A 14,658-nucleotide genomic window follows, 5' to 3' on the forward strand; every position below is an offset into this window, starting at 1 on the left:
CCCCCCCCAAAGGCCTGTTTCATGCCCAAGGCTGGAATGGGCTTTGTGTCTGCCCTCGGACTCCCGGCAGCCTGCGAAGGGGGACTGAGTTCGGTGTCTAGTGAGCATCTGGGGGTGGCAGGGGCCTGAGCTCCAGAGGTTCTGTGGAGCATGGGAGGAGGGGCGTGGGGAGGGCGAGGACCAACCTGAGCAAGGAGGCTAAGGGCTGTTCTGACATCCACCGTCCAGCCGGGCACCGGAAAGACAAAGATGGTGCTCGTTCTCAGTGGCAGTCCCGCTAGTATCCGCGGGTGGTATGCTTTATTCTGGGCTCTATGCCGAGCCCCATTCATTAAGCGTCTTGGTTTCTGTCTCTGGGTCTGCTTCCCTGCCCTGGGTCCCCTCCCCTCTTTGCAGGCAGGCATCATGTAGTATTAATTCGTTTCCCATCTCTAACACCAATGACCGCCCAGCAAAGCGCCGGATTGGAAAGGCTTGCTGAATGAGCAAATATATAAAGCTCACAAGGACCCTCTGTCTTGGGAGGGGGTCTATTATTTTCATTTCCCTAATGAGGAATCTGGGGCCCGGGGAGGCCACCTGCCCAGGATCATGCAGCCAGACGTGAGCAGGTGCAGGGGAGCTGGATAGATACGATGCACTTCTCGTGGGAGTTCCCTGGAGCTCCATGGGCTCTAGCTGGCCAGCTCCAGGGCAGGGAGCCCACCCTGACCCACGGGCCCCCAAGCACTGCAGTGTAGGAGTGGCTGGCTGTGCCTGGCAGCGAGGGAGCAGTCACGTGGTGATAAAGCTGCATCTCGCGTCCTGAGCTCCTGGAAGAGTAAGTAGTAGCTTCAGCCTCACTCAACCTAAGATGCCCAGCTGCCCCTTAGATCAATGCCCTAGGCAAGCCCGTGGTTGGGGCACGTGGGCAGAGCAGACAAGAACCGGGGGAGGCCCACTGGTTACACAGGTTGAAACCAAGAACGGCCTGGACTTGGCGTGGACATTTAAGAGCCGAGGACCGAGCAAAGCCTGGGTTGCCTGCTGTGTCCACAGTGTCCATCGGGACAGCGGTGTCAGGCTCTGGAAAGTAGGACCAGTCTCTGGATGGTCATCTGAGCACCCCAGGAACAGTCCCTTCCTTTGCCTTCTATCACTGAAGGTGGCCCAGGCAGAGATGGTTTCCGTGCCATCATGGATTCATCTTCCACCCAGGAAGTCCCTCCTGTTATCCAACCACAATGCCTCCTGCTGGCGTTAGCTCACTCATCAGGTTCTGACCTGAGAGGTGATAAAGACTGGCTCTCCACTCTCCTCCCTGCCCTTGGCCCAGGGAAGGTTGTCGTAAAGCTGAAGAAGGGAAGTGTTCTCGAACATCAGACTTGAGGTCCAGTTGGCCCTTTCTTGAGGTTCGGGAACCTGGCAACCAGACACCGGCCTAAAGCCCTACAGCTCAGCCTGACCAGCTCCAGGAGTGACCCATTAGGCCGAGCAGTTTGGCATGCCAGGGCCACGTCCTGGAATCCCTTATCCATCACAGACATGCAGGAACACGCCGACATGCAGACTGGCCCTGCCAGTGTCACACTGTGAAGGGTCCCCGCAGTGGGGAGCCAAGGAGGCAGCTGGGGCCTGTGTGCTAAGACGCTGGCCTGGGGGCCTGGCCTCCTGGGGCTGGCTCTAGCATGTTCTGAGGTGAGGTCCCACCCTCGTTCTTGGGGACAGGATCCCAGCCCAACCCGGCCACACCCACACCAAGGGACCGGAATCAAAGCAGGACCCAACCCCTGGCCGCCTATCCTGCCCAGCAGGCTCCCGAGGAGGAGGGGACAGCCCTGCTGCCCCTTTTAGGGGGAACAGAGAAAGGGAGGGGTGATAGCAGAGGCAGCTCTCCTGAACTCAGCTCAGGAACCGGAGTGGCTCACAGATGCACGAGGCTACCTCACCCTCTTCTCACGAATAATCCCCTAGTGATCCTCCTGGGAGAACCAAGAACAACGCAGAAGAAAAGTGGGTGCCATCGGGAGCCTGCTGCAGCCGTCCTGGTAGGGCAGGGAGGGTCTCGAGGAAGGCCAAAGCAGGAGGGGCCAGGTCTGAGAGTCTTGGAAGAAGCACACCACGTACCCGAGCCCTAGCCTGGACGCAGGGCAGTCGGAGCAGTGCCTGAGCTCTGGGATGCAAAAGGGAGTCCCACAGCCCTGTCTCGGGCTGCCCTTTGCCGGTCCCATCTTGCCCAGGTCACTTGGAGTCACCAAGCCTATGAGCTCCTCTTTAAAATGGAAGGGAGACACCCCACATCTGCTCCAGGTGCCTGGTCCTGGGCGAATGGAGGGAAAGTGGCAGAGAAGGGAAACAGGAGGGCTGGCAACCTGCCTCCTCCCTCTTCCGGTTCTGCCTCAGTGGCCTGAGTTGGGTTGGCCAGAGAACGAGGTGTGGCCAATCAACTCTCTTGCCCCCTCCTATCCCCTAGATGAATTCTAGCTCCCACCTACTTCATCTCAGGAATAAACACAGAATAAACACTCAACAGTCCCACGCTCACTGCTCTTCGTGGAGGAGAGTGGCAGAAAGCCGTGTTGAACCTGTGCTGTGTAGGTCTGTACTAGCTTCGAGACCGTGGGCCTGACGGAACCCCTGTAAGAGTGGCCAACCTTGATTTGGCTCCTAGGGCATGCCAGATATTAGGATAAGCACTTTCCCCCCAACCTGGCAGCAACCCTCTGAAGTATCCCATTTCACGGGTGAGAAAACTAAGGGTCCAAGAGGTTATGTAAGCTGCTCGGTCACGCAGCCGGTAAGCGGCAGAGCTAGAAGCCGGACAGTCCCACACTGAAGGAGGCATTGGACTACTTACCTCCCAGAGCTGCTGTGTCGAGCCGATGAGATCTCAGGTGGAAAGTACCTGCCTGGCACAGGTGTGAACTCAAGGAAGGTTCCTGCTGGTTCGGCCCCATCACCTTTTTAAGGGAACCAGACTGTGGTTCCTCATTCTGACCACAGGGTGTCTCCACGCCCCTGCTCAACAGCCACCCCAGGGCCCTGGCCGCCTTTGACACAGCCCTTCATGGGTCTGGCCTAAATCCTTCCTGCTAGTTAGCAGATTTCCCCTGTTTGGTCTTTAGAGGAGATGGGCACTGTGACTGTTGCAAGCACAAGGTCTGTCACCCTCCATACCGTACCTTACTGGGTTGAGCTGAGTGGCCTGGAGCAGATGTCCCTAACTGTGTGGCATCCTGTGGACCCTGGGTGGTAGGTGACCTCCTCAGGGTCCCACGCCCCCTCTGTGTCTTGTCAGCAACTTGAGAATCATGGTGCAAGGAGCTTTTTGGAAATCCTGCGTGCGTGCATGCACGCGCACACACACACTCCCACACACATACCCATTGGGCCTTGACCAGCCTGGAGAGAGGCTCATGCCACCTGCTCCAGTGACCCCTCCCCAGTCTGGCCCAGTAACCGGTGACCTGGGTACTGCTTTCTAGTCTCCCCCAATACCCAGGTTCTCATGAACTTCTCCCTGGGAGGGTAATTAGAAGGCCATAATTATCTCCTTTTGGAAGATGAAATGAGGTTAAGTAGGTGAAAAATATTATGTAGGCTTTTTATTATAATTTAAACGTTGGTTGCCAAAGATAGGGAAACTGAGGCCCCACAAGCCACACCGCATGCCAGTGGTGGCCGCAGGGGAGAAGCCCGGGCGGCCTAATCCCAACCTAGCAATTCTGCCAAGAAATCACATTTGGCTTTGGAATGGCTCCCTCCGTGTGACCGTAGTGCAGAGGTTTGAAAGGGGTGCAGAACAGAGATCCTGGGGGAGAGAGGAAGCCAGGGACAAAGGGGTTAAGGGGGGCCTGGAGCTGGATGGCTGTAGGCTATTAACAGACCAGTAGGAGAGGAAGAGGCCAGAGAGGGGGTCTGGCTTTGATTAGGTCCCAAGGCCATCTGGAGAGTCCGACTCCGGAGATCGGTTGAGTTTATAGGGGGCAGATGGCATGAATTATAGGGACTTTAATGGGGAAGGGGCTCTCCCCATCGTGCCTCGGAAAGGGGTTGGGTGGGGCCTCTTCCCTAGCAGGCTGAACCAACGGCACCAGCTCCCGCCCCTGCTGTGCCTTCCTGCCCGCTGTGCGGTTCCCCCTCCTCCACACCCACAGTACCCACCCCTGGGGAGTCTGGAGGGTGTGCCATCGCCGAAGGAGAAAGAGACCCTCTGCTCTCTCTACAGCAGTCACATCAGCGCGTGGTACCAGCCAGGAGCCACCGTGCGGGTGGTGGGTGAACTACCATGTGGCCCAAGGAAACTCGAGCGGCCAGCCTGCCCCGGGCTAACTGCAGACCTCAGACTGTAACCAGCCAGATCCCCAAGGCTGAGTAGCTCAGAGGCGATCCAGCCCAAAGGCTTCCACAGGGGCCCAAGGCCACACAGCTAACCACTCCGTGCTGGAGCGGAATCTTAGACCCCCAACTCTTGAACCTGTCCCTTTTGGTGACCACACCACAGCACCCAGCTTCTCTGGGTCCCAGTTTCCCCTCCTAACCAACAATTCCCATCTGGCCTCCCCCACAGCTGAAAGGAAACTAAATGCTGGCTCCAAAAGGGTTTGAAAAGTTGGGTCCACCACCCAAACGATCTCAGCATGAGCGCAGTTGGGTGACCAGAGCTGGGAAGCCCATGGAGCCCCCTGGGTGCAGGCCAGCTAGAGGCCCTGCTCTGAGAGGAGCCCAGCTGACACCCCCTGGTACCCACAGTCCCCTTCAGTGTGCCTCTGCTCAGGGGAAGCAACGCTCGGCCCAAGCAAACATCATTACAGGGAGGGGCCGTTCTGGAACACAAAACCCAAAAAAAAACAGCCCTCTCTTCCCACGTCCCCAAGCCAGAGATGATTTCTCATCACCCTTGGGGGAAGTATCCCCTCCACACTGGTGTCCCAGATGGGGAAGGGGGGGGATGCAGGGTTGACAACCCATTCTCCCACCACTTTGGATATAATCCTGGCTAGCCAGAAGACAGCCTGAGCAACGTCTCCCACCCCGAGGTATGTTTCTCTCCCTTAACAATTCCTCTTCTATGAATCTATCCCTCTTAGATTTCCACAGATGTGTGTATAGAAGGCTGTCCATTACAGTTCTGTTCATAATAACTAACGACTGTCATTAGGGGCTGGGATAAATACATTATGGTATAACCATACTATTTAATACCAAGCAAAGAATGAAATAGATGTGTATGCCTATGTAAATAAATACATGATCTCTAAGATACACTTCTGAACAAGTCGGGGGGGCTGATAGACGTGTGGCTCTTGATCTTGGGGTCATGATTTCAAGCCCCATATTGGGTATAGAGCTTACTTCTTTAAAAAAAAATCAAAGAACAAATCATATAAGGAAGAGTATGTATAATATGTTCCTATTTACCACCAAAAAAAAAAGGAGGTGTATACAAAGCACAGAAAATTTCTGAATGACACACAAAACGCTGTTAATAGTCACTGCTTCCCGGTTGGAAGACGGGTTGTCTGCGGTAACAGAGGACTTACTTTTCAGTATCCTCCTATTTCAGTATTTGTAGAAGTGCTGCTTGTTCAGTGAAATGAAGGAGGGAAAAAAGGCAGTCTAGAAAAATAACTGCTTGGGCTCAGCCACATCTGTCAACTCCATCCCCTTTCCAATTTCCAAAGTTTTACCCCTGCTTCCTTGCCACCGGCTGTGACCCGCACCAGACCAGAAGGGCATCATTACCACTGTAGCCACAGTCCCCGGGGGCAGCCACCCTTTATTCTGCAAGGACCAAGGCCTCCCTTTCATGCCCAGCTGTAAGAGGCATACAAGGACCTCAGATGCTTGGGGAGGGAAATTGCCCCAGGTGGGAGCCGTGGGAGCAAGCCAAGGGGCTTGGTTTCCTATTAAGTGCTGGAAGGAGTGGCAGTTAAACACCAAGCTTCAAAGAGCCTAGGATTTTCAAAAATCGCTTTTGGGGAATATGCAGCTTTTATTGGAGGTGTCAGACATTAATGAGAGTTCTGGATCTTTCCCAGCCTGAAGAGCCCTCTCCCTCTCTTCCCCACCCCCACTCCTTCCAGCAACCAGCTAGCCCCCCTTTGATGAACGGAGAGAGCCTGAATGTTCCAGGGGTATTCCTGTCCCAGTCCTCAGCCCACCTCCCTCTGCCCTCTTCCCTTCTAGAAGAAGGAGCAGAAGCGGAGAGGATCCAAGGGGAGGGGAGTGGGAACCCAAGGGAAGGGCTGGGGGGCAGGTTCAGACAGAGGCAAAAAGGCCAGCCTTACTTACCTGCTCCTTTGGAAAAGGTTTCATGGCCAATGATTAGGAATCCTGAGGCTTGCCCTATGCCAGTTGGATGAAACCCTCAACATACAATTGCTCCCTCTGGGAAATGATTATGCTCTTAGACATTTTGAGATCCTTAAGCAGAAGGAATTGTGGGAGCTCCATTTTGTCCGAATGCGTAGAGTTGCGACTGAGACTTACTTGACCACATTGTTAATGCTAGCTCATTTCCCTGTCTTGGGATGTACCTAGCGTGCTTGAAAAGTAAGCAGGATGTCCAAGATAGGGGGGTGTCTGCCAGTACACTCTGAACCGAGGACACAGCAAAAATATTTGTAGGATGAATATATGCAGAAGTGAATGAGTTTCTTACCTTTATCTTTGTTTATAACACAAAGGCATGAGATTAGACATTAGAAATTGTATATTAGATGATGTTAGATATGTAAATTAGACATTAGAAATTACTCCTGTTAGTTAGGCATTGGAACCTCTGAAAAGACTATACCATGAGTTCTTAAAGGAAAGGATCCTTGTTTTACTTATCTTTCAATACATGATGGATGGATGGAGGGAGGGATGGAGGGATGGATGGCTGTGTGGAGGGGTACATAGTCTCATGATCCCTGAGATACAGGGTAAGTAATCTATATAAGACAGTAAGACAACAAGATATCAAAAGTTAGTCTGGGGGCACCTGGGTGGCTCAGTCGGTTAGGCATCTGCCTTCAGCTTGGGTCATGATCTTGGGGTCCTGGGATCAGAACCTACATTGAGCTTTCCACTAAGTGGGGAGTTTGCTTCTCCCTCTCCTGTGCTCTCTCTCTCTCTAATAAATAAATAAAATATTTTTTTTAAAGTCTGCATATGGCAGGAGGAGGAACAAGATGACTGTTGGGTTTGTTTCTACAGCTGGAGTGAATATTCAGGAATATTTGCACCTAGACTCTGAGCATATGATGTTACTCAGGTTTCTCAGAAGTTCTTCCTTACCAGCCTCTGAGCAGCCAGCAGGGAATTCAGCCTCTCCCCTGAATGGGTATGTTGGGCTGGTCATCGCCCACACACCTGGCTCCTGGACCCCTCTTCTGCGCCAGTACATGGTAACTCTACTTGGGAACCCACCAGCAGCCAGTGCTCCTCTAGTCACCTCCGAAAAATCCCCTGCAAGAAGGTGGGGAAGAGTTCTGTCCCTTTCTCAGTGCCTTCTTCCCAGAGGGTGTCTCAAGTCAAACAGAGAACGAAAACGGAGATAGGCAAAGTCTATTTGTTCATTTCACTCCAGGATCGGGTAGATCTTAACAGCAATACAACAGCAGAGGAAAGTTAACTTGTTCATTTCCAAGTACCAACAAAGTAAGGAGGCGTCACAGCCACTGGCCTTGAGACACACTTCCGTCCCCTTCCCCTCCAGACCTCGTTGTCTCTCTTCTCAATTTCTCATCCTTTCCTTAAAGCCCCTTCCTTCAAGGACCAGTGTCCCTACTCCTTCCCTCCCCACAGAAAGCTCTCGTATTTATGGCCTCGAATTTAGCCAGATGCTTATGAAGCCTCTTCTCTTGGCAGCGGTTGCTAGTGGGTCTCCCACGGGACAGCTGTGGCCAATGTCCTCATTAGCCAAGAAGCAAGCCTGTCTCCAGGCATGGTGAGCAATTGGTCTTTTCCCAGAGCCAACGCAGTCTGCTCTCATAGGAGGAAGGGCTATTTTTCCTCTTAGCTTGTCTTTGACCCTGCCCTTATAAAACAATAACCCCAGCACTAATTTACCTAAGAAAGCATCACTCATTCCCGAGCTTGGCTTACAGTAGAAGCGTTACCACATCAGTTGCTAAGTGTTCTCAGTACCTAGAATGACTAATTAGATTCCTTCTAATTTCTAATATCCCCTTGATGAAAAGTGGGGAGGCCACCAGGTAGTTCATTCTGCCATAATAAGAATTATCATCTAGAATGGTCCATCCAGCTAGACCCTGTCTCTAACCAGGGTACAGAGAGGATACTGTTCCCATAATATCACCAGTGGGATGCTGGTGGGGGGAGGGGGGCAGTGCATCCAAACATCCCTGATTCCCCTGGTGGACATTTACGAACGACGTGACCCCTTACAGTCCGCCAAGCGTGTTAACGTGCGTTATCTCTTCTAACCCAACTCCTGGGAGGATGATAGTATGTTATCCCTATTGCCCAGTTAAGGAAAAAGCAACTGAGGTTCAGAGACGTGCCCAAGGTCATGTAATTGGTAAAAGACCAAGTCAAGCCGAGAACACAGGCCTCCTGATGCTCCTGCTTTCTCCCAAAATGTTCTATTTCACCCAGACGCCCCTGTTGGTGCAGACATTGCTACTGTGCGTGGGAAGAGTTACAAAAGCCTTTCCCTCTTCCGGAGTGAGACAGGGCTGGATGCTGGAGGCCCTGAACCTGCATGGAAGCAAATGCTGGCATTTGCCTAGAAGGAAAACAGGCCATGAACAAAGACAGCCCATTACACCATCCGAAGGTGAGAGAGAGGAGGAAGGGGAAGAGAAGGGAAGGGAAGGGAAGGGAAGGGAAGGGAAGGGAAGGGAAGGGAAGGGAAGGGAAGGCCAGTTAACAATCCTCTAAGGATTTCTGCCAAATCACACACACCCCAACACACAAAGCACACAGACACAGACACACACGCCCTGCATATCCGTAGGAGGGGGTAATGGAATGAGCACAGGCTTCAGAGCCAGGCGAACCTGGTCACTCTTCCAGCTCTAACATTACTGGCTGTGGGTCTGTAAGTAAATCACCAGATCTTTCTCAGTCTCTGATTTTTTCATCTGTAAAATGCGGGAAGTGAAGCCCATCCAAAAACCACAGAAAGCTCAAGAAAAATGTGGAGCCAGAGACTGGAGGAGAAGGGGAGTAGGGGAATCTGAGTGGAGGGAGACAGGGAGGCCCTAATGGAAAAATGTTTGAGAACCTCCGATAAGCATCTAAGAAGTCCTATCGAAGAAACCATTCTCTAGAACTCACAAACCCCAGAAGAAAGTTCAAATTCTTTTCTCCTTACGATTTTGATACCAAGCCCAGCTCCTCTCCCTCTTGAGAATCCTTTCCTTCCATCCCCACCCTAATGTGTCCTCCAAACTTGGCAAGAGGGCTCTCCCAGCTGCCTCTCCTCGGCCATGCTTCCTTCTGCCCTCACCCCCAGCTCCTGGAATAGAACCAAAGCCAGCTCTCTCCGGATGGGCAAGCCTGAGACAGACCTGAGCCTCCCGACCCCAGCTGGCCTCCCTGCAGCCCACCGCAGACACAGTAGCCGAGAGGAAGGAGGCTCACACACAGGGAGGCCGATGGCGGGACTTGGAGGGGTCAACCTGGAATGAAGCTTTGAAAAGGACCAGGGTGGGGAAGGGCCAGGTCCACTTTCCTCATTTTGCTGGCCTAGGCCAAGGCTAAGAGCAAAACGGAGAGGCAGACAGTGAGGTTATTGAGCCAGACAAACGTGGCTGAGTCCAGAGCCATGCTCAAGGACGAAGGGAGGTGGAGGTGGTGCTGAGGCCCGGAAGACCCCGTGGGCCAGAGAAGGGAGCATGGGGTAGATACGGTGGACGGTCTGCAGCCACAGGCGGCCCTGGGCATCCCCGCAGTGGACTGAGTCAGCCACCCAAGCTGGAGGCGTGGAGAGGGCAACTGGGCCAGAACAGTCCTCTTCTGAAGCAAGTGCAGGCAGGGCGCTGTGGAGGACAGAGACCGAGGCAGCTCCGTCAGGGAGGCCCCGAGAGAAGCCGAGGCGGTAGCGGGCCCAGCGTTCTTGCACCGTTCCCAGCGAATGATGCCCAGGGCAGCTTTGATCCCGGCAGCTTGGCCCAGCATCATGGGGGCGGGCAGCCTCTGTCCAGGGAGTCAGCCCCTCTCCATTTCTGCTGCCTCATTAAAGTGGACCCTCCCTCCCCACCCCTTCCTTGTGCAACATCCTAGACTCTCCTCTGCCCCCGGCTTCCCCACGACACCCCACCCTCACACTCCCTCTCCTATTCCAGCCTGCTGAGATCAACCGCTCAGCCTGTCTTCGGCCTGAGTCAGCAAGTGGGCAAGCTGCCTCCTCCAGGCCTAGAAGGGCAAGAATGGACACCCTTTGAAGGCTTCTCCTTGACAGCCTGGTTCTCCTCCTGGCTGTGCGATCTGGAGCTTTCCACATCATCTCTCTGTGCTTCATCCCTGCAGGGAAGCGAGGAAGGTTCTTGCCAGCCCCTATGTTCGGCAATTCTTCTTGCAGTATTAGTAGGGCTGGGATCTCCTGCATTCTAGACACAGAGCCGAGGAGCCTGCAAGGCAATTGAAGTTCAGAGAGGTTAAAGCGATTACCCAGGATTGCACAGCTGAATCTAGACTCTGATCTGTTTGTCTCGGGCTGGATAACAGCCTCAATAAGCATTGGCTAATTTGCTGCAATGAATGTTCTGACAGTGACAGATGGGAGAAACTCAGTGGGGTCAGCTGGCTAAAACAGCTCGGGGGCCCCAAGGCCTGGGGCTTTCGTGATGTTTCCCCCCAGCATGGAAGATCTCCCCAAAGATGGCTGAGCCTATTCCCAGAATCTCTGATGACTGCTGTGCACCCACCTTGGACCCTCTCTCTCTGTCCCACTTGGAAAAGCACAGCTGTGCACATTGGCCACAAATAACAAATATGGCAGCGGTGGGGGGGGGCACCCACTGCACTGCCCTCTGGGAGATTCCAGCCCTGCAAACGGCCTCTGACTCCTCATGCAGGGACAGGCAAGGGGAAATCAGCCCAGCTCTTGCTTCCTTCTACACCACACCAGCAGCCCAGAGCCTGTGTCGGACGCCTAGGCTTTGGAGGTCCTGGGCTTGCTGGGCACCGAGTCAAGGCCTCATTCAGGGGAAAGTTGCCACCACCAGGCTTGGGCCCCAGCTTTCTCCTGTTAATTGAGATAATGACCCAACTCTCAGGGCTGCTTTAGCTTGAAAGGGGCTTTGAGATGCTCGGATGAAAGGCACCGAGTTGAGTACAAAGCCAGCTCAGGCTCTCCGGGGAGTGGGAGGCCTGGCCCTGGGCCTTCTCCAGCCCCCGTGCTGAGTCACTTCCTCCTTCTTGCTTGGATTTCGCCTCAGTAATCCAGAGACACTGAACTCTCCTTTCAGGACAGTTAGGCAGTGGGGTGGGGTGGGGTGGGGTGGGGAGGTCCTCCCAGACAGCGTATGCAGGACACAGGCCAGGCATGAACCTCAATTCACAGCCACAGCGGCCCCCGCCTGGGACGTGTGCTAGTCTAGATGCTGGTGGGGAAGCTACCATGAATTTATAGTGTTATGACTCTATCTTCCCATGGTTGGGGAGGGTGAGGTGGCTCAGGGATGGGCATCCTTTTGTTACACCTGAAGAAAGTAAGGAACAAAGGTAAGGAGGCTTCCCAAGTTTTCCCAGCACATCTGAGGAGAGAGCAGATCTGAAGCCTTCTGACCCCCTGTGTCCTTACCCCAGAGGGAGGCCAGACCCCGAGTTACTCATTCTTTTATATATGAGGCTCACCTACAAGTTTCTTAGCCCTGTGCTTTGGGTTGCCAGCACCTACACGGGCTTTGCCTCCAAGGAATGTCTTCTCCTGGTCGACCAGTATCTCTTTAGTACATGGAAGGATCACTAGATATTTCAGAGTGAAGAAAAAAACCTGAGGCTTGAGCAAGGGAGTAAGGTCTTCTGGAAGGTCAGAGTGAAGAGGTGAGCATTGCCAAGGGCAGGATTCTGGTGTTGGCCTCTGCCCATGGCCTAGAATTGCAAAGTCCTCCAAGAAAGGCTCCTCCTGCAGGCCCTCCGTTGGCCTCCATGAGACTGAGCACCCCAAGCCAGGGGGCTTGGGTTCCCTTCACCTGGTGGATCTCAACTCGCCCCCCTCTCAAGAGGCTGGGTTTCCAATCCAGCATTCCCACAGGGAGATAATAGCCAGAACCCACTCTGGGCCAGTCCTATGCTACAGACAAACATGACATGCTTCCTGCCCTTAAAGAAGAAACGTGAGTGGGCCACTGGACCAAGAGAGGTAGGAACAGACATGAGCTGGCAGGGAACAAGCTGCAGGCATCGCACTTTGGGGGCTGAGGAGGAGGACTGAGTGAAAGCCCAGAAAGCTACTCACAGGCACTTTGGAACCAAGCGCTCCCCTTTTCTTTGTTTAGGTATTACCCCCCCGCCCCCCCTCCCCCGTTCAAGGGGGTGGCATCCCTTAAGCCAGCAGGACCTAGCTGAGCTCAGATGGTGCTCTGGGTGGTTCTCCCCCTGTGACCTTTCTCATCCCTGGACACCCGAAGAGTGGGGGTGGTGATACCACCGGCAGCCAGTGGGTTGTGGGTTCATAGACACCGAGTGTTAGAACAGCCCTAGCCAGAGCCTGTACTTCCGGAAGTACTTTGCAAACCTTGCTTGTTAGAAAGCAATGGGAGGGGATTGCGTGTTGGGGAAGCAACTCTCGGAAGGAAGGCAAGGGTAAGGCCCGGAACCACCAGCTGAGGGAGACTGTGTAAGGACTTCAGGGGAGGGCTGTCCAGGTGGCTGGGAGCTGCCTGCAGTGACCGCTCAGGTCTCCTAGGGCTTGGGCAGGGCTGGAGGCTGCAGGCGGCACACAGGACCCAGAAGGAGCGAGTGTGATGGAGAAACCCGCAAAGGGTTTGTTTTTCTTATTTTTCTGGGCTTGGGGCTCACTCCTCCTGGCACTGGTCCTTCCTGGGGCCCCAGCTCCAGCTTGTTAGTTTTAACTGGAACAATTTCCTTTGAACTCAGCTTGAATTAGCATCACCATGGCGATGGATCCGAGTTTTCACTAGTCGACCTGGTCTTCACCCCTCAAGCAATTAGCTCCAAGGAGCAAAGCAGAGGGAGGAGGAGGAGGAGGAAGAGAGAAGATGAAAGGGGGAGGGTGGGGGGAGACACTGGAAGGGAGCAGAGGGGGAGGAGAAGGGGAAAGGTAACGGAGTAGGGGAGCGCGGGGAGAGGGATGGATGAAAGATGAGGAGGGGGTGGCGGGAAGCTGGTGGGGGGGAAGGAGATGAGAACGTATAAGAGGGGTTCTCTAAGTGGTTGCTTCTCAGAGGCTGCCTCTACGTTCCGTTCCCCGGGTGGGCTGGGCTGCACCTGCCTGCGGGGAAGCAGGGAAGCGAGGGAAACAGCATCTATACCTTCCGCAGGTAGCCTGGGAGGAGAGGTGCACTGTTCCCACTTTCTTAGGGGAGAGCCGGCAGGCGAGCCCCTGGAGCAGTCACCCCCAGGCAGTAAGCCCGAATCCTGCAGGGACCAGGCTGGTCAGAGCCAGAACAGAGCCTCCAAGGCTGAGAACTGAGGAGGGGTCTCAGAACCCACGCTTACTTGCCCTGTGACCTCTGTAAATGGCAATGGGAGAGAGGGTCCATTGGGAGGACTACCCTGGCATGGTGGTCTCTGTGAGGTCATTGCTGGCTTGCCTGTCTGCTCCCTGGCTGGTCTGGGACCTTCGGGATGTCTTAGTCATCGGTGAGTTCCCAGACACGAGCACCAAGCCTGACACACATTAGGCAGGCAGTAAGGATTTTTGCAAATAAAATAACAAGTGGATGAACTATTTTTTTTTAATGGGTGGGTAGAGCACGGAAAGGGGCATAGCAAACCAAAATCCTCCAGAGTTTGATGGACTTGAGATTCTCTTTTGTCCCACCTCCTCCAGGAAGCTCTCGGGGACTTGCTACTCCTCCTACCACCTCCCCAGGCTCCTCACCCCCGCCAGGACCCTGAAATCACCCCCATCACTCATCCATCTCCCCAGCTAGGGACTGTGCCTTGTTCTCCAGCTCCTTGCATGCACCAAGTACCAATTCTGTGCTCTAAAAATGTCTGTGTGGGGCGCCTGGGTGGCACTGTCGTTAAACGTCTGCCTTCGGCTCAGGGAGTGATCCTGGCGTTCCGGGATCGAGCCCCACATCAGGCTCCTCCACTAGGAGCCTGCTTCTTCCTCTCCCACTCCCCCTGCTTGTGTTTCCTCTCTCACTGGCTGTCTCTGTCTAATAAATAAATCTTAAAAAAAAAAAAGTCTGTGAATGCATGAATCTGAGTATTTGTGGAACGCTGGACCACTGTGCAGCTGTGGCCCGAGCAGGGCCAGGGGCCAGGCTTCCAGAGGCCAGTCAAGGCGATCCCTGGGTGAAAGAAATGTGGAAACAGGACTGGAGGTGCAGCAAGCCAAGTGAAAACCAGGGGCCCCAAGAGGGTGGGATCACAGGGACAGGGGTTCTGAGGAGCCCCGTTCCTGTCTGCTCTCCAGAGAACTCAGGGGGAGAAGTATTAGGCCCTTGAGGGCACAGAGCATTTGAAGTAAGAAAAACAACGTCTGTCTCTTCTCAAAAGGAGTCAGTTGGGGGCGCCTGCGTGGCT

At 54.1% G+C, this 14,658-nt stretch overlaps 1 long non-coding RNA gene across 1 annotated transcript in view; it reads right to left on the minus strand.

Moving 5' to 3' along the window:
• Positions 1-5,454: 5,454 nt before the first annotated feature.
• Positions 5,455-14,658, minus strand: part of LOC117803328 — a 30,143-nt gene continuing 20,939 nt past the window's right edge. The window contains exon 3 of the long non-coding RNA XR_004627039.1: positions 5,455-10,565. This is a non-coding gene — a long non-coding RNA (uncharacterized LOC117803328). The remainder of the gene's footprint in view (positions 10,566-14,658) is intronic.

This window comes from Ailuropoda melanoleuca, chromosome 8, assembly GCF_002007445.2.
Source record: "Ailuropoda melanoleuca isolate Jingjing chromosome 8, ASM200744v2, whole genome shotgun sequence".
Taxonomy (NCBI): Eukaryota; Metazoa; Chordata; class Mammalia; order Carnivora; family Ursidae; genus Ailuropoda; species Ailuropoda melanoleuca.